The following is a 23005-nucleotide window of genomic DNA, read 5'->3' on the forward strand; positions in this document are numbered from 1 at the left end:
AGGTACAGAATTTTTTTATTGGTTTAATCTCCCGTTGGTATAGCAAGGCACGGGGACGAGGAGTACAGCGGTTGAACAGCAACCTTGCTCTCGCCAGAAGGCGCTACGACGCTTTTAACAGCGAACCTGTTTCAGCTCGAGGTTGGTCCGTCGGTCGCAGAAAAACCTCCGCCGAGCGATGACGTCACCATGCGTCGCCTAGCAACGCGTCACCCAGCTGCGCGGAGCCTCGCCACAGCTGCGGAGGCGGCGTTAAACCGCGACGTCATCGGGCGCGTCGCATCGCTTCGCCCCAGCTTTTTGTCGAGCCATGACGGCTAAAGCCCCTTATAATGACGGCATCAGCCGAGCCCCGCGTAACCGTGCAAACCTCGCCACAGCTGCGGTAGCGGAGCTAAGCCATGACGTCACTGCGCTGATCCTCATAATGGCGTCGCGTCGCTGCGGTGGCGGCGACACAATGCCCCGCGTCTACGCGCCGAACACATCGCCGTGAAGATGGGGCGACCGAAGAAGTGCGTTACTCCCGAAGAGGAGGAAGCGCGGCGTGAAAATCGTCGTGCCGCTACTCGAGAGCGGATGAGACGACTTCGGAGGAACCCCGAGTATCGCACCGGTGAAGCGGCGGCGATTTGCAGAAGATCCGGAGTTTCGAGCACGCGTTGCCGAGCAAAAGCGTGTGTGCAAGCCAGAAGCGTGATCTAATGGTGATCCAATCGTGATAACGCGTAAAATTAATTTTGGCCGAGTCTCGGAACTTACCCGATCCGAGATAAAGCTAGGTGGGATCGACGGCTTCGCTGTTTGAACAGTCTTCGCACCATTAGTGTGAAGCTGCCCCATTTTTTTATTTATTGCCGCAGCATCGCTGATGTCGGCCGCTAGGCATGCGAAGAAAATGAGACGACGTTTAAGCGCAGCTCTGAGGCGCCCGTTCGCGCGGCGAGCGTCGGGGCTGTCCCTCTTAACCGAGTGAACGAGCAGAGCGAAGGATGAAAGGCAACACGCAGCGCGGAGGGAGATGAAAGACGGCGATAGCGAATAGAGAGCGAGGAGGAAGGCGGAGGAAGGGGGCGTGGCGAAAGCGTGAGAAGAAGAGCGTAGTGCCGCGCAAGATGGTCTTTGTGGCGACGATGGCTGCTGCGAGAGGGCGCCCGAGTAGCGCGCGTCGTCTGTATAGAAACAAAGCGCTGCATGAGCGGATCGTCTGTCTGCGGCGGCTGCCGTGAATCGCGCGCACGCGCCCCCACGCGTTGCCTCTCGCGATTTTCTCCCGATTAGCGAGGCATTCGAGTCACACGTCGGGGTGTGCCTAGAATAGACCGCACCTGCCACGGTATGCCACCGCACACGGACATGATGAAGTGGTCGATCATCTGCAGGAATCCCGCGCCGCGTGAGGGTCCCTGCCACTGGTTCAAGGGTGGACCCACCAGGCCTGCCGCTTTGCTCGTAGCGCAGAAAATCACGCACGTCCACTGCAGAAGCCAGAGCAGTTTAACAGCTTTCCGTGGCAGCGATGAAAAAGCTAAAAGGGGCGGAGCCTCTGCACAGCTGTCCGTCGTATCATCATTATCATTGTTATAAATGTGATTATGATGATGATCAGATTATGTTTATGTTCACTGCAGGACGAAGGCCTCTCCCAGCGATCTCCCATTACCCCTTGCTTGCGCTAGCTGATTCCAAGCTGTGTCTGCAAATTTCCTAATTTCATCCCCCCACTAATTATCTGCACTCCTCGACTGCGCTTCCCTTCTCTGGCACCCATTCTGTAACGGTAATAGTCCACTGGCTATCTGACCTGCGCATTACATGGCCTGCCCAGCTCCATTTTTTTCGATCTTAATCTTAATGTATATAATGTATCTTAATGTATCTTAAGTACCTTAATGTAATATGTCCTTCATATATGGGACATTGATTTTACTCAGAAGAAACGGGAGCCCAAAGTGTAATTCGTGCAGATAATATTTATGAGGAGAGGTTATTATAAATGCGGTTATTACTAAATGGTGTTAATTTATAAAAGGTGTAAGAAATTTCTTCACTTTACTGGGAACCTTGGAACCCCGCCAATACTAAATGTACATGTAGTCCGGAAATATGACCAACATCGCACTTTCGCACTTATCACAAACTACAGTTTTTCAGACATAATATACTCAGAAGATTTAATTACAGGGTGTTTCAGGGAACAGTTTCACATTTTTTAAAGGTTGCCTGTGGCAGATAGCACAATTCTAGTCCATGAGCTGGTGTACTCGAAGAGGCGGACATTACTTGCACAAAAAATTGAAATGCATAATCGACTAATTAACAAAAATTAACTAATTTTTAATTAATGCCCTTACGTTACATATTGCAATTTACAAATTCTAGCCGTGGAGCTCGCAAGGCAGATCCACTTGGAACGAATTGTCAGGATGATACCAGCTTCGAAATATTAATTACCGAACTTTGCGGAGAAATGCATTGGCGTTCCAGTTAGTTTTGTGCTGCAGTGCATAAAACGACGTTTTGTTAAAAAAGTAACTGGAACACCAATGCATTTCTCCGTAAAGTTCGGGAATAATTATCTCAAAACTTTTGTCATCCTGGGAATTCGTTCCAAGTGGATCCGGCTTGCGAACTCCGCGGCTAGAATTTGTAAATTGCAATATGTGCAATTAGTGAATTTTTGTTACTTAGTCGATTATGCATTTCAATTTTTAGTGCAAGTAATGTCCTCCTATTCGAGTAGACCAGCTCATGGACTAGAATTGTGCTATCTGCCAAGTCATATAAAAAATTTTTGAAATGTTCGCTGAAACACACGGTATGCAAGAGCACAGTACAGTTAAACCGGAAACAGTTACCTGACAACTTTTTGGCGCTGTAATTTCCATCCTATTGCATTTGTTTATTTGCATCTGTAATTTGTGTGCAAATATGTATTTGAAATTATGAATTTTAGGCAATTAGCAATGAATGTTAAACTTGCCTAATGAAATTACTTGGTGATATTGCTGTCTCTAGAATCATGTATGTTCGTGTTTATGATTAACGCGTGGGTAACATATATTTCCTTTATTATTAAACACATTTATACACATTTATACGTATATGCATGTTTATACATATTTATACCGAATGAAAGTCCTTCTATCACTAAAGGTGCTCAGACGTTGTCTTACATTCTTGACAGTTATTCCTCAGAATTCTGAAAATGACAGCCCACAAACAAACGCCATGAAACAAAATAGCGACAGCGCATGCTTTTTATGTTAAATCTTCTCAGACTGAAATATTAAAAGTGCGAAACAATAACAGAAGGTCGGCCCGCGAAAGAGGCCGCGTTTCTACCGGAAAGCTCACCTTCGTGCATAGCATAGCGCTCGCCGCCAGCGTTTCCCGGTAAACATTTCGGTTTCATGAGCTACAGTTGCCGAGAAGCGTGAGAGGCAGTCAGGGATCTTCGAATGCTATCGCGTTCCACTCTTAAAGGCAAAGCTTAAGCGTCCTCCAAGTTTTTAAGGCGCTTTGCATTTCGGTTTCATGGAGTACATACGAAAACAGCGTAGCTTGCTACTTGCGGCAGTGCCACATTTTCCGAAATGTGGTAGATCAAAGAGAAAAAGTAAATTGAAACATAACGCTGGCTGGTGTATTTCGCCTTATTTCAAAATAAAGTGCCGTAGTAAAAACATTCGGGGTAGCTTCACACTAGTGGTGCGAAGACTGGGCAAACAGCGATGCTGGCGATCCCACCTAGCTTTATCTCGGTTCGCCCAAGTTTTTGCGAGGTCATGCTTCGAGTCTCGGCCACGTTTTGCGCAAGATCAGCCCGGAATCATCGACAGCCGATCGAGCAACGAGCACTCGGTCATTAAAGTATCTGGACACGTCTGGACGCTCAAACGCTTTTGCTCGGTTTCGCGGGCTCCTAACTCCGGATCTTCTGCGAATCGGGGACGTTTCGCCGGCCCTTCGGCGTCGCGATACTCGGGATCGGACCGAAGTCGTCTCACTCGCTCTCGAGTAGCGGCGCGACGGCTTTCGCGCCGCGCTTCCTCTTCTTCGGGAGTGACGCTCTTCTTCGGCCGCCTCATCTTCGCGGCGATGTGCTCGGCGCGGAGTCGGCGGCGCTTTTTTGTCGCAGCGGTGGCGACGCGGAGCTATATGTCCCGTAGGTCGGCGCAGTGACGTCACGGCTTAGCTCCACCTCTGCGCAGCCGCGGCAACCACTCCGCACGGCGCGGTCACGTCATGGCTCGGCAAAGCTAAGGCGAAGCGATGCGGCGCGCGCGATGACATCACGGCTCACGCAGCTGGGGCGAGGCTCGGTGCGGTCGGCGCAACTGGGGTGAAGCTTGGCGACGCATGGTGACGTCATCGCCAGACGGAGGTTTTGCGGCGTACACTCGACGGACCAGTTTCAACTCCGTTGTCACCATCACACGCATGGGGGAGCTTGTGCACCAGAAAAGCGTCCAGTCCCCTTGGGAGGTTCGTGTCGCGTTACTGCATAGGCTAAAGGAGGCTTCCTGAAGGCAGCCTGTACAGTAATTCTAGGTGATGTTGCGCGGACAAAGTGCGACGAGCCATGACGAAATCATAAATTCGGCACTTTTCAGGTACTCATCTTGAAACTGCAGCGCGCACACAAGAAACGAGGACAATAAGGCGAAGGTCCTCGTTTCTTGTGTGCGCGCTGCAGTTTCAAGATGAGTAGCTACCAACTCGCCCAACTTTCAGTACTTTTACTTTTCAGGTAGTTTTCAAAATTTATTGGTGAAAACCATTAAGTGCGCTGCTGGCTGAACTCGAGGTGGCGGGTTCGATCCCGGCCGCGACGGCCGCATTTAGATGGGCGCGAAATGCGAAAACGCTCATGTATCATATATACTTCGGTGCTCGTTAGAGAACCCCAGGTGGCCAACACTATTCCTCAGTCGTTCACTACGACGTGTCTCATAATCATATTGTGGTTATGGCTCTTAAAACACCCGAATTTAACTTTAATAACGGTGTATTTCTTAGAAACGCTGCGTACATACCGACGGAAGCGAAAATCTCAACGGGTTGTTTGAGCGCACTGTTTCATGCGTCGATAACCTTTCGCTACAGGATAGAAGCTTGGGTGAGTTCGTAATTCGTGGCATAAGGCGAGCACAGTGGGGGATGAGAATAACAGCAAGAATCAAATCAAACCCAAGTGCTGTCTTCCAGCAACGTTCGCGATACACAAATCACATCAATGTCGTATCGACTATGAGCGAACTGAAATTTCGCAGTCCAAAGGGTACGAGCTCACTATCTGCGGGGCACGCGGAAAACGTCGAAACTGATTGACATGCGCAGGTTATGCGATAATAGCGTGACTGAAGGACCACGACGCTGTGTTTTTAACACGAAAGTGTTTTATGCCGGGGTCCACCAAGACTTCACTGACGTATTTCCGTCACGGAAATACGTCAGCTTACAATGTACACGAACATAATACAAAGAAAGAAACCAGAAGAAAAAGTTCCACAAACATGCAAAATTTGGAAATCGAACCCACGACCTCTCGGTCCGCGACGATAGATCGCCGAGCGTTTAACCCATTGCGCCACAAACGCATTTGCAGAGAGCTACACAGACGCGCCTTATATATCTAACACTCCTCCGTTGTTGTGCCATAGCACCGGCTATCATCGCCACCCGTCCCTCTGGGTCCTGCCGACTAGTCGCCAACGGGAGGCGGCGACACAATACGGCGCGGGGGGACCTCGGCAACTGTCCCGTCTGTGTCCTGCCGACGTGCAAGCAGCCCCGGCCATCATCGCCACCCGTCCCTCGGGGTCCTGTCGACGAGTCGCCAGGGGGACGCGACGACACAATGCGACGCGAGTGACGTCAGCAACCGTCCCCTCTTCCTCCTGTCGACGAGGAGCCGCCGCCAAGGGGATTTAAGGAGGAACCGGCCCATTGTTAAGCGAGAGAGTCGCCACCGGCCGCCCCGTCGGTCTGGTGCGCTCTTACTGCTTTGACCAGCTATTACCAGCTATTACCAGCTATTACCTGCTATTCCTGCTATATCTGTACATATTTGTACATATTGTATAAAGTTTTCATCTCATCTTCGCCTGCTTCAAGACGCAGTCTCTCGTCCCCGACCCCGAGTCACAACAGTGGATGGCAGCTATGGGATTGGCGAACCAGTATCTGAACAGCGGATGGCAAGCTGCGAGATACGAGGAGCGAAGACGCCTGCTACACCGCTCGGGCAGCTACCAGATCGACCGGCGTCAACCACTTTGGCTGGGTGAGTGCCCGATGTTTGCTTTTCTTGTCGCCAGACCTCTCTAGCACAGGCAGATGTTAGTAGAGTTTTGTTGTTTTGGTGGGCTAGCATTACGAATTTACCTTCCTTGAATAGTCGATTCTAGTTTAAAGTAGGGTAAATTTAGTGGCAAGCAACACGAGGAACGAGATCGCGATGGAGGAATTCCAAGTTCAGGACCTCATTCAAATTTGCGAGGAGTTGGGCATTTCCACCGGCTCCGAAAAGGCAAGGAAAGCGATTCTCGACGTGATGCTAGCGGAGGACGTGACGACCGAGGAAGCCGAAGAGGCTTGGGAAATGATTGTGGAGCGAAAGCTCGAGGCAAAAGAACGCGAGAGACGTGAGAGGCGCGAGCAGGAAGCGAAAGAGCACGTAAGTCCCGAGGAAAAGGCAAGGCGAGAGAGCCGTCGACAGAATCAAACATGGATATGGCGCACAGCACGATATCATCTCCACACCTTCAGGGCGGGCGAGAATATGGTTAAATTTCTTGCTGGCTTTGAAAAAGTGTGCGAAGGAGAAGGTGTCAACCGGGACCTCTGGTCCGAGCGGTTGATCCTGTTGCTCCCTTGTAGTCTCGCGTGCGTTTTGGAAAGCCTGCTTGATGAGGAGAAGCGGGACTACGATGAAGCTAAGAAGGCTTTATTGAGTCATTTTGATGCTGTAAGTCAGGCCGACTGCCAGAACCAATTTGATGGCCACAATGCCGAGCCTTTCGAGGAGAGACCGCGTATTGAGATGGCTACTAGCTCAGTGCACCAGGGAAATGCTATGTTGCAATCGGTGCACACGCTTATCGACGAGCGCGAACACATTGTTGCGCCGCTGTCTAAAGAAGCCGCTTTGGAAATTGTGGCTGACGACGAAGGCCAGAGAGAAATTCTGCGCCCTTTTGATGGCAGCGATACGCTCAGGCTATTCAAGGAGAGACCGCAGGGCAAGCCGGCTAGCTCAGATGGCGTCGGATGCAGTTATGTTCTGTTAGAAGTACAGACATCTAGCGACGACCACGAGGCTAGCTTGGTTCTGCCGACCGGAGCAATATCGTTGCGACGAGAAGGCAGCGTACCTGCGAGTACGAGTGCCGAGACCGCAAGCTTTGTGAGCTGCGCCGAGAGCAAACGACGAAGGCGGAAGCCGAGAAAGTCGGACTCGGGCGGCGGTACGGGCCGGGTGAAGCGCGCCAACAGCCTAGCCGTTAGGGAAAAGCAGAGTAGGGTGAACCCGAAGCTTAGGCGGCTGCTGAAATCTGGAATAGGAGTGACGCGCGTCAGTAAAGAAAGGATTTCGCAGAAATTCAGACGCCGCAAATGCCGCCTGTTCTCAGTGTTGTCAAGGCATTGTAAGCAGAAGAACATAGCGAAGCGTCGGGTATGCTCGAAAATCTGCTACAATAGCCGTTCGCTTTCTCGCGGAAAGAAAGGCAAGTGCCTAGCGGGTAGAAAGGCGGTGTGCACGCGGGTCTGTAAAGGAGCCGCTCTCCGAGTATTTGGAGGCCGCGGGTCGAAATTGGCACATGTTTCAGGCAAATCAATTTTGTTCTGGTGTCGCGATTGGACGACGCTTAGGGCCGAGAATGGGCGACCCGCACGAGCGCGTCTAAAAACATGTTTGCGAACACCAAGTGATTAGTAACACGGTACTTTGAAAGCGCATTCTGTTTTATGTCATTTTAGTATTAAATTTTCTGAGTGTTTTTTGCGATAAATTGAGTCGCGTGTTGGGCGTATTAAAGGGCTGAGATGTTAAGAAGAGCGCTTGTTTGATGCTCTGGTCTCTTTTGTTCGCGAGACACTTGTTTTAGTTTGTTGATCATTAATTTACTGAGGCCTGATTCCTGAACTCTCAGGTAGAGAAAACGTCAGTGTTTTCATTTGTTTGTTATTGTTCGTATATCTAGGTTAGGAAAAGCCTAAATTCTTAATTTCGATTATGACTTGGTTTTTGTATTGTACGCGTTAGTTGTAAGTGTTAGTATATAATTTTGATTCACCTTTGTTTTTATGTCGTTCGTGTGAGTTTCTTATTTTTTGTTAGTACCGCTTCTGTGCTTTAAAAATGTGGTACTCGTTTCGCCGAGTGCATTTTGACAACACTAAGCGGCGGGCTCTTTCGGTTGGCATTTACAGTCAGATGTCATTCCGCGCTTTTGTGAAGTGGCGCCCAAGCGCAAACATTAGCGGCGTTCAGCCTTTGCGTCACGGCTTTCGGGGGCAAAATTAGGTCATCTTCGGCAACCTTGATCTTTGCCAACCCGCCCGCATTACAGTTGAGAATCGCTTGCGACGCAATTCTGATTTGATTAAGACTCGCGCATTGACAATTAAAAAAAAAAAAAGGAGGTCCGTATCTCGAATTTCTCTCTCAGATACGTGTCTCGTGTTGTTCGGGATTTTTTGTTGTTGTTGTTGTTTTATTTTGTTTTGTTTTGTTTAGCGTAGCCAGATCTCGAAAAATGCTTTGTTCGATGATTTTGGTCTGGCGGTTTGGAGAGCATTCGGAGGGTGCTTGCTTTGGCCAGAGTGGTTTGGCGTTGTTGATTCTTGGTCGTTCCAGTGGACATTATCAGGACCGAGCAGCAGAAAAGACCACCGGCGGGAAAAGCGGCAGAGCCGATACCTCCAGACCATCCTAGACGTCGCCCAACCGGCGCATCCATTCTTCCGAGCTGCGTCGGACAGCTCGACCTCTGGATGCATTGTCTGGCGGCGGGGGTGCTGTTGTGCCATAGCACCGGCTATCATCGCCACCCGTCCCTCTGGGTCCTGCCGACTAGTCGCCAACGGGAGGCGGCGACACAATACGGCGCGGGGGGACCTCGGCAACTGTCCCGTCTGTGTCCTGCCGACGTGCAAGCAGCCCCGGCCATCATCGCCACCCGTCCCTCGGGGTCCTGTCGACGAGTCGCCAGGGGGACGCGACGACACAATGCGACGCGAGTGACGTCAGCAACCGTCCCCTCTTCCTCCTGTCGACGAGGAGCCGCCGCCAAGGGGATTTAAGGAGGAACCGGCCCATTGTTAAGCGAGAGAGTCGCCACCGGCCGCCCCGTCGGTCTGGTGCGCTCTTACTGCTTTGACCAGCTATTACCAGCTATTACCAGCTATTACCTGCTATTCCTGCTATATCTGTACATATTTGTACATATTGTATAAAGTTTTCATCTCATCTTCGCCTGCTTCAAGACGCAGTCTCTCGTCCCCGACCCCGAGTCACAACACCGTGTACCCGCGCTCTTGCTCGGGGCGGTGCCGCCGCCTACGAGCAGAAAAGAGAAGTACTGCATTATGACACTAACGCGCACCGACAGTGAACGCTTCGGTGGTCTCAGCACTACGACGCCTCGATGCCAGCATTCGAAGGGACGCTGGCATCAAGAAGCACTACCAACGCCAAGGTGGCGTTCACCGTACTCAGCACAGCGGAGCGTGGCCTCCGCAATTAGCTCTGAAAATGTTTCTGAAGTTGATCGCGGAGGCTGCAATTACGACGCGCTGTACGCGCTGATTTGACTCGGTGACGATTCAGTTACGTGCTTTGTCTTGCGCGTTGTATTAGTGTGTCAGTTACGTGCTTCGTCTTTCGCGTTGTGCTAGCGTGTGCAGCGTAGTGCAGCTTCCATATGCACGACGGTTGCTCATGGTCATCGACGTTGGTAGTCGTGATGGAGGAGACGTGCCACCAGGCGTCAGCGTGGGTGCATCAACGCCTAAGGGCGCTTTAGCCACAAAACACCAATAGACATTATATATCAATGTGCAATAAACATTACACTACTTCTGTGAAGACACGTTTCACTTTCGTGTTCTATACCGATTCCTATATAAGAGGGATCAACCACATTTTTTTTTATTGCGATAGCAATTATATGGACACTTCAACCGGATTTCTGCCGTCGGCGTCGCCGTCGCCGTCGCCGTCGCCGTGAGGTTCTGTATAGATAAAATCTTCGCCGCGCGCCGTATGCCCCAGAGGCAGCGTGCGGGGACGCGCGCTATCACGGAGAGCGAACGCACTCAATCTCCCACGCGCAAGCAAGGAAGCGGAAAGCCAGCGCCGGCACTTCTCTGCCAACAACCGCGCTCGTCGCTCGTCCGCACAGTCTCTTATCTCTCCCACGCGCAAGCAAGGCAGCGGGAAGCCAGCGCCGGAAGGAGCGGGGGGGGGGGGGGGGGGGGCGCACTTCTACGCTGCCAACAACCGCGCTCGTCGTTCGTTCGACCGCACCGTCTCTTATCTCCACACGGCTCTGACCTTTATGTGCATTCGCCGCTCAGTTTCCGTTGAAGCGATAGACCGCACGTACCTTCGCCCGCTCCTGCGGCGTATATATCCGCTCGCTGCCAGCGTTTTGACGGTCGTTGTCTGCAGTCATTCAGTGTGATCTATTCATGTTTGTTTGTGCGCGCTCACACCACGCTTCTTCAATCAGTTAGTAATAGTCGGGCCACATTTTCCAACGCACGCTACACATGCAATGCTGCCCGGGTCGGCAGTGCAGCGCTACAGGTGTGTCCCTTTGCACGCGCTGCCCACGGGAAGCGCTTCTCATCAACACCACCGTTTCACACGCGCCTTCTCGTGGTCATCGAGTCTCTCTTCATGTCGGTCTACTTACGCCGCAGCACACCTGCTTACTTAATCAGCTCATGTTTACTACAATTCATATTGCTACCAAAGCCGCTCACCTTACTTCATATGACATTGCTGTGTTGCTATCGCATTCATCGCTTCGCCCTTAGGGCGAAACTGTGACATTTTTTTTTTCATTTTCGCATCTTTCACTTTGTGCTCACTGTACGCCTTTCTCTGCGATTCAGCCCCATGGTAGAGAACTCTTCCAATGTCTCTAACTGTACCACTTCTTTTTTGATAATAAGCTTCATTGCGGTTCTGACAATACACTTGCGCGATGGCCATAGTGAAAACAGCGAAACATCCCTATTGAAACGTTTCGTATACAGGGTGTTTCAGCGAATACTTTCAAAAATGATCAAAGGCTGCCCGCGGCAGATAGCACACTTCTAGTTCATGAGCTGGTCTACTCGAAGAGGCGGACATTACTTGCACAAGAAATTGAAATGTATAATAGAATAATTAACAAAAATGCACTAATTAAGTTTATAACTAATTACCTGATGGCCCATTTGCAATTTACAAATTGTAGCCGCGGAGTTAGCAAGACGGATGCACTTGGAACGAATTCTCGGGATGACACCAGTTTCGAGATATTAATTCCCGATCTTTGCGGAGAAATGCATTGGCGTTCCAGTTAGTTTCTCAACAAAATGTCGCTTTATGCATTGAAGCAAAAAATTAACTGGAATGCCAATGCATTTCTCCGCAAAGTTCGGGAATTATTATCTCGAAACTGGTGTCATCCTGAGAATTAATTCCAAGTGAATCTGCCTTGCGAATTCCACGACTGCAATTTGTAAATTGCAATATGGGCCATCAGGTAATTAGTTAAAAACATAGTTAGTGAATTTCTGTTAATTAATCGATTATGCATTTCAATTTTTTGTGCAAGTAATGTCCGCCTCTTCGCGTAGACCAGCTCATTAACTAGAATCGGGCTATCTGCCACAGGCAACCTTAAATAAATTTTGAAAAGGTTCGCTGAAACACCCTGTATGTCATTCCAATAAATCCGTATGTTTCCGTATAATTCTTACGGAATTTATACGGATTCCGTATAAATTTTGTTCAATTTCCACAAGAATTTTACGGCAATATTGGAATACAAACGAAACGTTGCAACAGGGATTGAACTGATTCGGCGCATACCATTCCTAGGAAAGTGACGGCCAGCTGCAGGATGTCCGTGTATGCGACGGAGTAGAGTCCGCCCATGCCAGTGTACGTGAAAGTGGCGACCGCCGTCGAGAGAATGAATCCAGTGGCATCCACCCCCAGCATGGTATTCCCTATCTGGCCTGCAAGTGAAGCATGCACGCAGGGGAAAGGGAAAGCAAAAGGACTCGCACCGTTCCGACGCTCACCTAGCTAGATCGCAAAATAGTCGTACGACTATACATTGACTAGATAATGACTAGATATGCTAAAACTACATATAACAGTTATAGGTATCGTTGATATATGCGAAAAAAAAACAATCACCTTTCCTGTTCTTGTAAAGTGTTCTGATGCATCTTTATTTACCTATACCTGTTTTTTTTTTTCTTTCTTTCTTTGTCTTGCCTAATTGTCCTTGTCTAGTTTTTGTTATAGCATGCTTAGAATAACTTCTAGATGTGGACTCGAACCACTGTCCGATGTGTTTTATAAAATTGACGTATGTTGCGTTGGGAGGTGCCCTGGCGGTTCTTTAACCCTGGTAACTCCTATTTTGCAAAGAACTGCGGCCTGTATCCAATATATGGCTGTGTATTTGCTCCCCTCAAGAAACTTTAAACGAATTCCAATACAAACTGCGTGCGCTCGGCGTCAATCCACGACCCGCGTTTCGGCCTGTCCTCCTGCTCATCATCCACTCGTCGATACACGGCCGACGTGTCTCACCGAGCGTCGTGAATGTCGCCGCCGTCCAGAAGATGTCGGCGCTGGCGGCCGTCAGCGAGAGCATCAGGCCCATCCAGCGACCGTAATGCTGCTGCAGGGGGTCGATCATGGTCAGGGACTTGGTGTTGCGCATCTTCTGCGCGAAGAACTGCCCACCTGCGATGTGCGCATCGCGTTGCCTTTTCACGGTGTCGTCGTCGTCGTACACGATGACGAACGAGATAATGTCAAGGTGCATGCTGCCAGAACTACGGCAACGATGGCGTTAGTCAATGTGGGGGAGAGCACGACGCGGGCCTTTTCGAAAAGACTAGTTGGCACATCGACTATTGAGCTATACTTTAAGTAGAACTTTTTATGACGAAAGCATTAAGTGGCTCGTTGCACTATAGTCTTGAAAAAAACGCGGCGTCTAGACCAGTGGTACAAAAAAAAAAACACGTGACCTCTGAGCGAGAGGCGGGTGGAGAGGGGAATGAGCGGCGCGCCTAGACAGAAAAAAAATGTCACAGTTTCGCTCTAAGGGCGAAGCAATGAATGCGATAGCAACACAGCAATGTCATACGAAGTAAGGTGAGCGGCTTTGGTAGCAATGTGAATTGTAGTGAACATGAGCTGATTAAGTAAGCAGGTGTGCTGCGCCGTAAGTAGACCGACATGAAGAGAGACTCGATGACCACGAGAAGGCGCGTGTGAAACGGTGGTGTTGATGAGAAGCGCTTCCCGTGGGCAGCGCGTGCGAAGCGACACACCTGTAGCGCTGCATTGCCGATCCGGGCAACATTGCATGTGTAGCGTGCGTTGGAAAATGTGGCCCGACTATTACTAACTGAATGAACAAGCGTGGTGTGAGCGCGCACAAGCAAACATGAATAGATCACACTGAATGACTGCAGACAACGACCGTCAAAACGCTGGCAGCAAGCCCATACGCCGCAGCGGGCGAAGGTACGTGCGGTCTATCGCTTCAAGGGAAACTGAGCGGCGAATGCACGGCGCATAAAGGTCAGAGCCGTGTGGAGTAGAAGTGCACCTCCCCCCCCCCTCCCCCTACGGCGCTGGCTTCCCGCTTCCTTGCTTGCGCGTGGGAGATTGAGTGCGTTCGCTCTCCGTGATAGCGCGCATCCCCGCACGCTTCCGCTCGGGCATACGGCGCGCGGCGAAGATTGTATCTATAGGGAACCTCACGGTGACGGCTACGACGACGGCGACGGCGACGACGACGGCAGAAATCCGGTTGAAGTGTCCATATAATTGCTATCGCAATAAAAGAAATACAGGTGTTCCGTCACTGACGTCACGCGGCAGAGGCGGCGGTTGTGGCAACAGTCGACAGCGAAGCGAGAGAGACGGCGACGGAGGACACTCGCCCAGGACCTAGCGGATTGCGCGGCAGGCCTCGGAAGTACGCAACCGGCCGGGCATGCTCGCCAAGCGAGAAACGATGTGCGACGTGCGAAGCGGCGGGAGCAAGGCATTCGAAAGCGAATGCTGCTTTCGCCTGCTGAAAGGATGCAACGTAAAGTCGAAGAGAAACGTCGTTGGAGCGAGTCCGACCCCGCTATACGAACACGCGACGCCGCAGCTAAGCGTCGAAAACGAGCCGAAGAAGCCGAACTGCGAAAGCAGCAACGCGACGATATGCGAGACGGCGCATTACAAAGTGTGCAGCAGGATTTCGTCTTCACGTGTTACAGGAATGTAACATGCTGCCGAACTTTACTTGGTTCCGTCATCTTGTGTATTAAACTATCATCATCATCAGCCTATATTTATGTCCACTGCAAGATGAAGGCCTCTCCCTGCGATCTCCAATTATCCCTGTCTTGCGCGAGCTGATTCCAACTTGCGCCTGCCGATTTCCTAACTTCATCACCTCACCTAGTTTTCTGTCGTCCTCGACTGCGCTCCCCTTCTCTTGGTATCCATCCTGTAAATCTAATGGTCCACCGGTTAACCATCCTACGCATCACATGGCCTGCCCAGCTCCATTTTTTCTCTATATGTCCATAAGAATATCGGCTATCCAAGTGTGCTCTCTGATTCACACCGCTCTCTTCCTGTCTCTTAACGTTAGGCCTAACATTTTTTCGTTCCATCGCTCTTTGTGCGGTTCTTAACTTGTTCTCGAGCTTCTTTGATGACCTCCAAGTTTCTAGAAAGTCCCATATGTTAGCACCGGTAGAATGCAATGATTGTAGTCTTTTATTATTGCGATAGCAATTATATGGACACTTCAACCGGATTTCTGCCGTCGGCGTCGGCGTCGCCGTGAGGTTCCGTTTAGATAAAATCTTCGCCGCGCGCCGTATGCCCCAGCGGAAGCGTGCGGCGACGCGCGCTACCACGGAGAGCGAACGCACTCAATCTCCCACGCGCAAGCAAGGAAGCGGAAAGCCAGCGCCGGAGGGAGCAGGGGGGGGGGCACTTCTACTCTGCCAACAACCGCGCTCGTCGCTCGACCGCACCGTCTCTTATCTCCACACGGCTCTGACCTTTATGCATTGTGCATTCGCCGCTCAGTTTCTGTTGAAGCGATAGACCGCACGTACCTTCGCCCGCTGCAGCGTATGGGCTTGCTGCCAGCGTTTTGACAGTCGTTGTCTGCAGTTATTCAGTGTAATCTCTTCATGTTTGTTTGTGCGCGCTCACACCACGCTTGTTCATTCAGTTAGTAATAGTCGGGCCACATTTTCCAACGCACGCTACACATGTAATGCTGCCCGGATCGGCAGTGCAGCGCTACAGGTGTGTCCCTTCGCACGCGCTGCCCACGGGAAGCGCTTCTCATCAACACCACCGTTTCACACGCGCCTTCTCGTGATCATCGAGTCTCTCTTCATGTCGGTCTACTTACGCCGCAGCACACCTGCTTACTTAATCAGCTCATGTTTACTACAATTTATATTGCTACCAAAGCCGCTCACCTTACATCGTATGACATTGCTGTGTGGCTCTCGCATTCATTGCTTCGCCCTTAGGGCGAAACTGTGACATTTTTTTAGAACGACAGTGGTAAGCTCATAGTCAGGATTTGGCAATGCCTGCCGTATGCAGTCCAACCCAAATTTATTCTTCTGTAAATTTCATTCTCATAATCAGGGTCCCCTGTGAGTAATTGACCTAGATAAATGTACTCCTTTACAGACTCTAGAGGCTGACTCGCGATCCTCAATTCTTGTTCCCTTGCCAGGCTATTGAACATTGTCTTTGTCTTCTGCATATTAGTCTTCAACCCTCCTCTTACACTTTCTCGGTTAAGGTCCTCAATCATTTGTCGTAATTCGTCCCCATTGTTGCTGAATAGGACAATGTCATCTGCAAACCGAAGTTTGCTAAGATATTCGCCGTTGATCTTCACTCCTAAGCCTTCACAGTCTAAGAGCTTGAATACTTCTAAGCATGCAGTGAATAGCATTGGAGAGATTGTGTCTCCTTGCCTGACCCCTTTCTTGATAGGTAACCTTCTAGTGTTCTTGTGGAGAACCACATTAAAACTATACTACCTTGTAAATAGTGTGTAACTATATATTTTCAAACCGCTGCTGAGTATTGCTCAGTAGTCAAGATGCAGGATAGCCTCTCTTAAACGCTTTGCTTCGTCGTCGTCCCCCTCCCCCCCGTCACAATAATATGTACAAATCATCAACAATGTATAGAATGGTCCAGGCGAATGTTAATTCATCCCAGAAGACCGGCGGATCGTCTTGTTCTTCACAGTGACTAAGATCGCTGTTGTCGTAATGCTTGCATAACTGTATCATCATCTTTATCACCTTTCATGTCTACTGCAGGTCGAAGATCTCTCCCAGTGACATCCCAACGAACTCTCTGTTGTTCATTTCCACTTTAGAGAGAATATTCATCTTAGAATCCCTCTAACGGCCAAACGTACAAGAATGCGTATAAGAAGGCAAACCTGTATGCAGAAAGTCTGCGGACAGTCTGGTATAAAGTGTATGAAATCACGTTTATAAAGGAGTGCTAGTCCGAGCAGTGGCCTCACCGCACAGCAGGCTGATGGCGTTGCCGATGGGTGCCTGGACGTGGAGTATCCCGTAGCTGAACACGGCCGCCGCGCTGCCCAGCAGGTAGCCAGCTCCCACCCAGGTCGCTGCAGAAAAAGTGAACGTGCGGTGAGAGCTCATCAGCGTGGTGCTGAAAAAAATTATGCGTGGCTCTGCTATCGCAAACACCAGAGACCAGCGAAGCTGGGGGAAGCCTAGTTAAGTAGTAACAAACCACACACTTAGTCTAACTTTTGTTGGGCTTCACCCATTTCCGCTGGTCTCTGGTGTTTACGATAGCAGAGCCACGCATAATTTTTTTGACTTGCCAGTGCAGATTGAGAATGCTAGAATTTCTTCGCCTACGTGGACTCTCGGTTTCCCTCAATCTAAACTCGGGACCTTCTCTTCTGCGACGCTTGGTTTCAGCTTCCCTAGCTCTCGCTTCAGGATCGGATCTCTGTTGACGCTTCCGTTCCCGATCAGCTTCTCGTCGGCGCTCCAGTCGAGCGGCTTCTTCATCGGGAGTTCTGACGGTAGTGTTCGCCATTTCTAAGCAAACGCCACGTCACTTCTTTGTCCACTGCGAGAAAGAGGACCGCCGAAGCGAGCGAGCGGGTTTTATCGGAGCGTAATGACGTCACACCACCTGTGCCCACCGCGCCGCTCCTTCTCCCCCGCTAGGCTCCGCCAACACCACCTAGATAGCACAAGGCCTGTTCATTCCGATCCATGACGTCATGCTACCTGGCCTGACTGCCATAGAATCTAATGGAGATGCTCGCGAGTAAGCAACAGTGATTTTGACGTCACCACTTTCGTAATACCAGTCTTGACAATGGAAATTTCGGGCCAGGTAGCATGACGTCATGAATCGGAGTGAAGAGGCTATCTAGGCGGTCTTGGCTCCACCCGCCCTCGCCATTCCCTCTCTCCCGCTAAGCCCCGCCCCACTACCATCTTCCTCACTCCTCCTCTCCACCTCGCATGCGCTATGCTGCGCGAGATGCCGCAGCTCGGCGAAGCTGCGGACGACGGAATCATCATTGTAGCGAGGTTCCAGGAGCTTCGCCGTAAAATGAAGATTGTGCGTGATGTTGTCTCCCAATGCCGTAGTGATCGCTGCGATCATACGCGCCATGAGCCTCTCACGGGACGCCCCACGTAGACTTAGCACAGCAGACTTGAAATGCGTGAAAGCGATACCGGTGGCTCACAAATGGCTCTTTTATATGAAACTCATGCTGCAGTTCCCACGCCAAGCGATGAGATGGTGAGAAGGTTTTTCAACAAAATGTTTTCCTTAGCGAGTGCGAGTTACCCTCAATTGTGTGAAGCCAATATATATATATATATATATATATATATATATATATATATATATTGGCTCGTAGCCACCACAGCGCAGGCGCAGCAAGGGGCGTACCGGTCAGGGAGGCGATGCCCACAAACAGCGGCATCTCCCGGTTGGCCACGAACAGCTTAAGCAGGTACAGGTTCCTGTCGTCATGGCCCGTATCGATCCGGCTGCTGAGGTGGACGATCGAGCCGCGGCTGAGGCGCGCTGCTCGCCAGTGGTGCACCTTGCGGCCCGACCAGACGCCCACGGTCATCACCGCCATGTAGAAGACGATCACCGCCAGTAGGCCGGGGATGTTCACGTACATGGCTGCTTCTGCTGATTGCAGTGGAGAGTTCAGAACATGGCTTCCGACCTCTCTCGCTTCTTCTTGATGATGATGATGATGATGATGACCCTAAATTCATTGGACACACAGAGAGAGATTGTGGTTGTGAAGAGGAAGAGACGCATTTTCTTTGGGCACATATCCACTCAAGAGAATGGTCCAAGAGAGGTAAAAATGCATTTCATTCTCTTTCAGTTTTTTTTTAATGCGAAAGCATTATAATGCTAATGAAGCGGAAAATCCGGCGGACGTGGCCATACATGGTAGAAAACATCACGTGGTCACAGAGACAGACCGCACGCCAGGTGATGCTTCCATTGGTGGAAGTGCACGCGACGCCACGTGCGCTTCCGCCAATGAGAGAGGAGTGGCTCCGATGAACGAACAATCCACGTGGTCACAGAGACAAACCGCGCCGGTGATCGGAAGGACGGACGGGAAAAACTTTATTGATAAAAGCACCTGCGAGGTTGCCGGCCCGAGCTCAGGCCACCCGGGCATTATGTGCGGTGAGGCATAGCCTTTCCACCGCTGCCCGGGCCCGCTGGATTGCCCATAGTTGGTCGTGTAGATCCGAGCTAGTCAGAGCGCTTAGCCATCGCTCCTCGAGAAGGTCCGGTTCTATGTTGTCCTCTCTGTATATTTGCTCTGATCTCTGTGCATTTCTACATATAGCGCGGCGCTGCCAGTGGGTGCGGTGATTTCAGTGAGTTATGTCGTGCGCTCCGAAGGACGAAGTTTCGACTTCGACTTATCAGTCGGTAGCTGCTCCCGGCTCCTTCGGACGTCCATGCGAGTACGCTTTCGGATTGATCCACGTAAGGTGTGGGAATCCTCGGGTCCCATGACCGTCGCGCGCGCGGCGATCGAATGTCGCGTCGGGCGCACGCGCACCAGGCAGGTTGGGGGAGAGGGGAAACTTTCCTTTCGTGGGCAGTGCACGGGAATCGCAAGCGCTATCAGCGCCACCGGGTGTATCACGTGAGCGAGTGAATGAAAGAACTTTATTGGAGATCCGGCAAGGTCGCGAACCCGTCGCGCACCCGGCTCACCCGAGCCTCTTTGGTCACCACCTAGTGGCGAGGGTGGAAGTCTCCGCCGCAGCTCCCGTTTTCCCGCACGTGGTTAGTATATACCACGTTTTTGCCATGGCAATCGCGGCAGCCGCCCGTATTCTCAGCTGGTATGTCGGAAGCCTTTCTTTACCTAGCGTATTATCCCTCATATTGCAAGTTCCGTAGACTGTCACGCCGCCCCGCGGCCATGGGCGATTTTTTTTTTTTCGAGGAGTATCGGAGTAACCGCAGGCGGGCGCGTCGACAGCGTTTGCTGGCTTTCTTCGTGGTAGCCGGTAGGCTTGATTATTTGGGTTAACGCATCGTTTGTGCAAGATTAAATTCAAAAGCAATCGCATGTACTGCGTGCCGCAATGCACTGTTGTCTTGCCGTCGGTGATTCAGGCTCAAGTCGTAATAGAAGAGGGGTGATTTAATGGAAGAACAAAGGTTACATAGCCACGCAGGCTGACTTTGCCACACAAGCGAGCACTACGCCACACAGGCGAACGCACACGAGCATTGACACACATCTTCTTTCACCGACCAGCCGACAACTGATACGTGGGTTCCAATTTCAGTTAGACCCACTAAACACCCTACGTAAAGTGCGCTTCCCGAGGGAGGGCGCTAGTGATATGCTAACAGCACCAACAGAGCTCTGGCGAGTGAAGTGGGCCTCCATTCGTTCCCCAAAGATGCGGCAAAGAAGAAAGAATGGGTTGTCAAGCTGCGAATTGGCACGCCTGTCACACCACCGATGAAAGTGTGCAGTGCGTATTTCGTCAGCAGTGACTTCTTCTGGAGCCACGTAGGTAAGAAAACGACAGTTCTTCGCTTATGTGCATTATTTTATTTGTTTTTCTACGGAGAATCGATGCGTTTTTTTAGAAAACTAGAGCCTGCGACGGTGTATTGCAGCAGCACTAACAACCGCATGGCTTTGATCTGAGATGTACGTGGGCGAGCGTTGGAAGTATTTTCTCAGGTTTTGCCTGCATCAACCCGTAGTGTGTGGTTGTCGCGGTGTCTCGTTTCGCCAGAAACGCGTGTTTTCGTTCACGCTGCGCCCGGTGCTCCGCCGCGCGGCCGAGCTCGAGCTGCGCACTTGTGACCAGCGCAACGAGAACATTTAAGGCAATAATAAGATATGCTCTAGAAATATGTACTATGGCTTCGAGGATACAGACACCAAATATTGTGTAGTGTCGAATATCAGTAGTTCATTAATACTTTAGACTATTCTTGGAAATAATACTCCTCAGTGACGCTAATTCGTTGTTTGGTATACTGACCCGCAGGTCTGGAAGCCTGTCATGAGACGACTGACTTTAACATCTGTGCCTTCCCAATGCTTACCTGTACGGCCTCACGACAAAAAGAACTTGTCGAGGATGCAAGCAGCCCAAGAAGGTAATAAAAGTGCATCTGCAAGGCATTCTCAAGTGCAACAAGCTTCTGTCGTGACTCCTCGTCACTCGAAAGATGCAACGGGACCAGCGAAAAATAAAACCTACATATTTTTTTTTTTTTTACATCTGCGTGCCCTAGCATAGTGACGTAGAAAAAAAGATGTCTGAAAAATTGCAGTTGTGATAACCTGAGTAATATCTTTCCTTCAATTATCGACTATAAATATCTGCTCATAACAGCTCATTACGTGAAAGGAGCTCGAGAACATCACACAGGGGTAAAATTACTCTTTATAGCGGAACGGCAGTGCGCGAAAGGCAGGCTTTGCGGGCCGTTGCGATCGGCTCGAAGAAAAGGACAAGCTAACGTGCCTTGATAGAACCTTCCCGGTCACAAATAAATTCCAGCTCGTGTGACTTCTGGCGGACAAGTGACGTCTGCAGTCAGAGCCCTTTGCACAGCGACAGACGATGCGCTGAAGGCGTTCACGCCGCAACAAATAATGTACTTGGCGTTCATGACCTCATCCCCTTCAATGAGGCACCGTATATCCGCGTTTCTGAGGCGTCTATGTGGCGCATGATGTCACTTAGCGAAAGTGGTTATGAAAAGGGTAGAGCCAGATTGAAGCGCTAAGCCAAATATGAGCTGACATGAAGGACGCCCATGTACTCGCCTCGCGCGACACCTATAGGCGACGGAAAATGCGAAGAGCTAGCTGACCGGCTCGAAGTGCTAGTTGCAGTCGTAAAATGTCGCAGTTTCACCCGAAAGGCGAAGCATCAATTGCGACAGCAACTTAGTAGTAACTGAGTAAGGATAGTAGTTTTATCGGCTGCATAAACTTGGACATGCAGCAGCACCAGCAACGCGCAGAACTGTTGTCGACGCCGTCGCCGTTTTGCCCGAGTTCACGCCGAACGCGCGCGGCGTACGTGACTGTGGCCAGGGCCTCTGGGGGCGGCTCGGAAGCTTTCGACGAGGATAGAACGCGGAAAGCAATATACGCGAACGGGAAACTCGTCGAGCAGTGTCGGAAGTCTTTACCACCTTCTCGCCTCGCAACGTTTTTATATAAATACGCATTTGGTGCCGCAGCTAAACGTCGCCTCCATTCCCTCCCTCCCTCCCTCCCGTCCCCCCACGGCCTTTCGCGCGACGGAAGAAGTCGCGTTTGCTTTCCGCCGTGCGCTTTCACTGGCACATACAGGATACGGCCAATGAGAGTTTCGTAGCGAGAGCTACATTGGCCGTATTCTCGCCGTTTCGCTGTGGCCGGCGGCCGCACCGCGAGCTGAGCCGTTGCCTAGCAACCGCCGCAGCTGGCAGCGCCGCTCGCCGTGCCATCTGGCATGACGTCCGAGGAGGAGCCGGTGAAACCGCGAGCTGAACCGTTGCCTAGCAAGCGCCGGCGTTGCATCGCCGGAGGAGCCGGCGTTGCATCGTATATATAGAAGGGGCGGCTCGATGGGATTCGTCGGCAGATATGGAAAGTGAGTCGGAGAGACTGAAAGAAGCCAGGCTTCGTCGTAGGAACGAATCCAAGAGGAGGCAGCGAGCCGAGGAGACGGAGGAATAACGAGCCGCACACCTCGAGAAGCGTCGTAAGTACGCAGCGGCCAGGCGAGTGCATTCACATGAGGATGGTTGGTCGTCTAGTTCGGCATCTCGTGCCAGGGCCGCGGATCAACGACGGAATGAAGCCAGGAGGAGGCAACGAGCTGCGGGGACAGAAGAAGAACGTGCTCGGCGTATCGAACAGAGACGGCAGAATGATGCAAATCGGAGAGCGCCGCGCCTAGCCGTCGATACAACACAGTTGGAGGACGTGAAGGCGCGCCGTTTGACGGACCATGTGATTCGGCTGGCTCAAAGTTCAAGTGCGACGCGCATGTTCCAAACGGACTTTACAGACAATCCATTTGTATTTGCGTGTGACGTTTGCGAAAGACTTTGGCATATGCGAGATGAACATATGCGAGATGAACAAGATGAACACTTTCAAAATAA

At 50.9% G+C, this 23005-nt stretch overlaps 1 protein-coding gene across 1 annotated transcript in view; it reads right to left on the reverse strand.

Annotated features, from left to right (window-relative positions):
* The window catches only part of LOC119463993 (high-affinity choline transporter 1), a 166374-nt gene that overhangs the window by 8435 nt on the left and 134934 nt on the right, over positions 1-23005 (reverse strand). The gene's annotated exons all lie outside the window — the stretch shown is intronic.

The sequence above is a fragment of the Dermacentor silvarum genome, chromosome 9 (genome assembly GCF_013339745.2).
Source record: "Dermacentor silvarum isolate Dsil-2018 chromosome 9, BIME_Dsil_1.4, whole genome shotgun sequence".
Taxonomy (NCBI): domain Eukaryota; kingdom Metazoa; phylum Arthropoda; class Arachnida; order Ixodida; family Ixodidae; genus Dermacentor; species Dermacentor silvarum.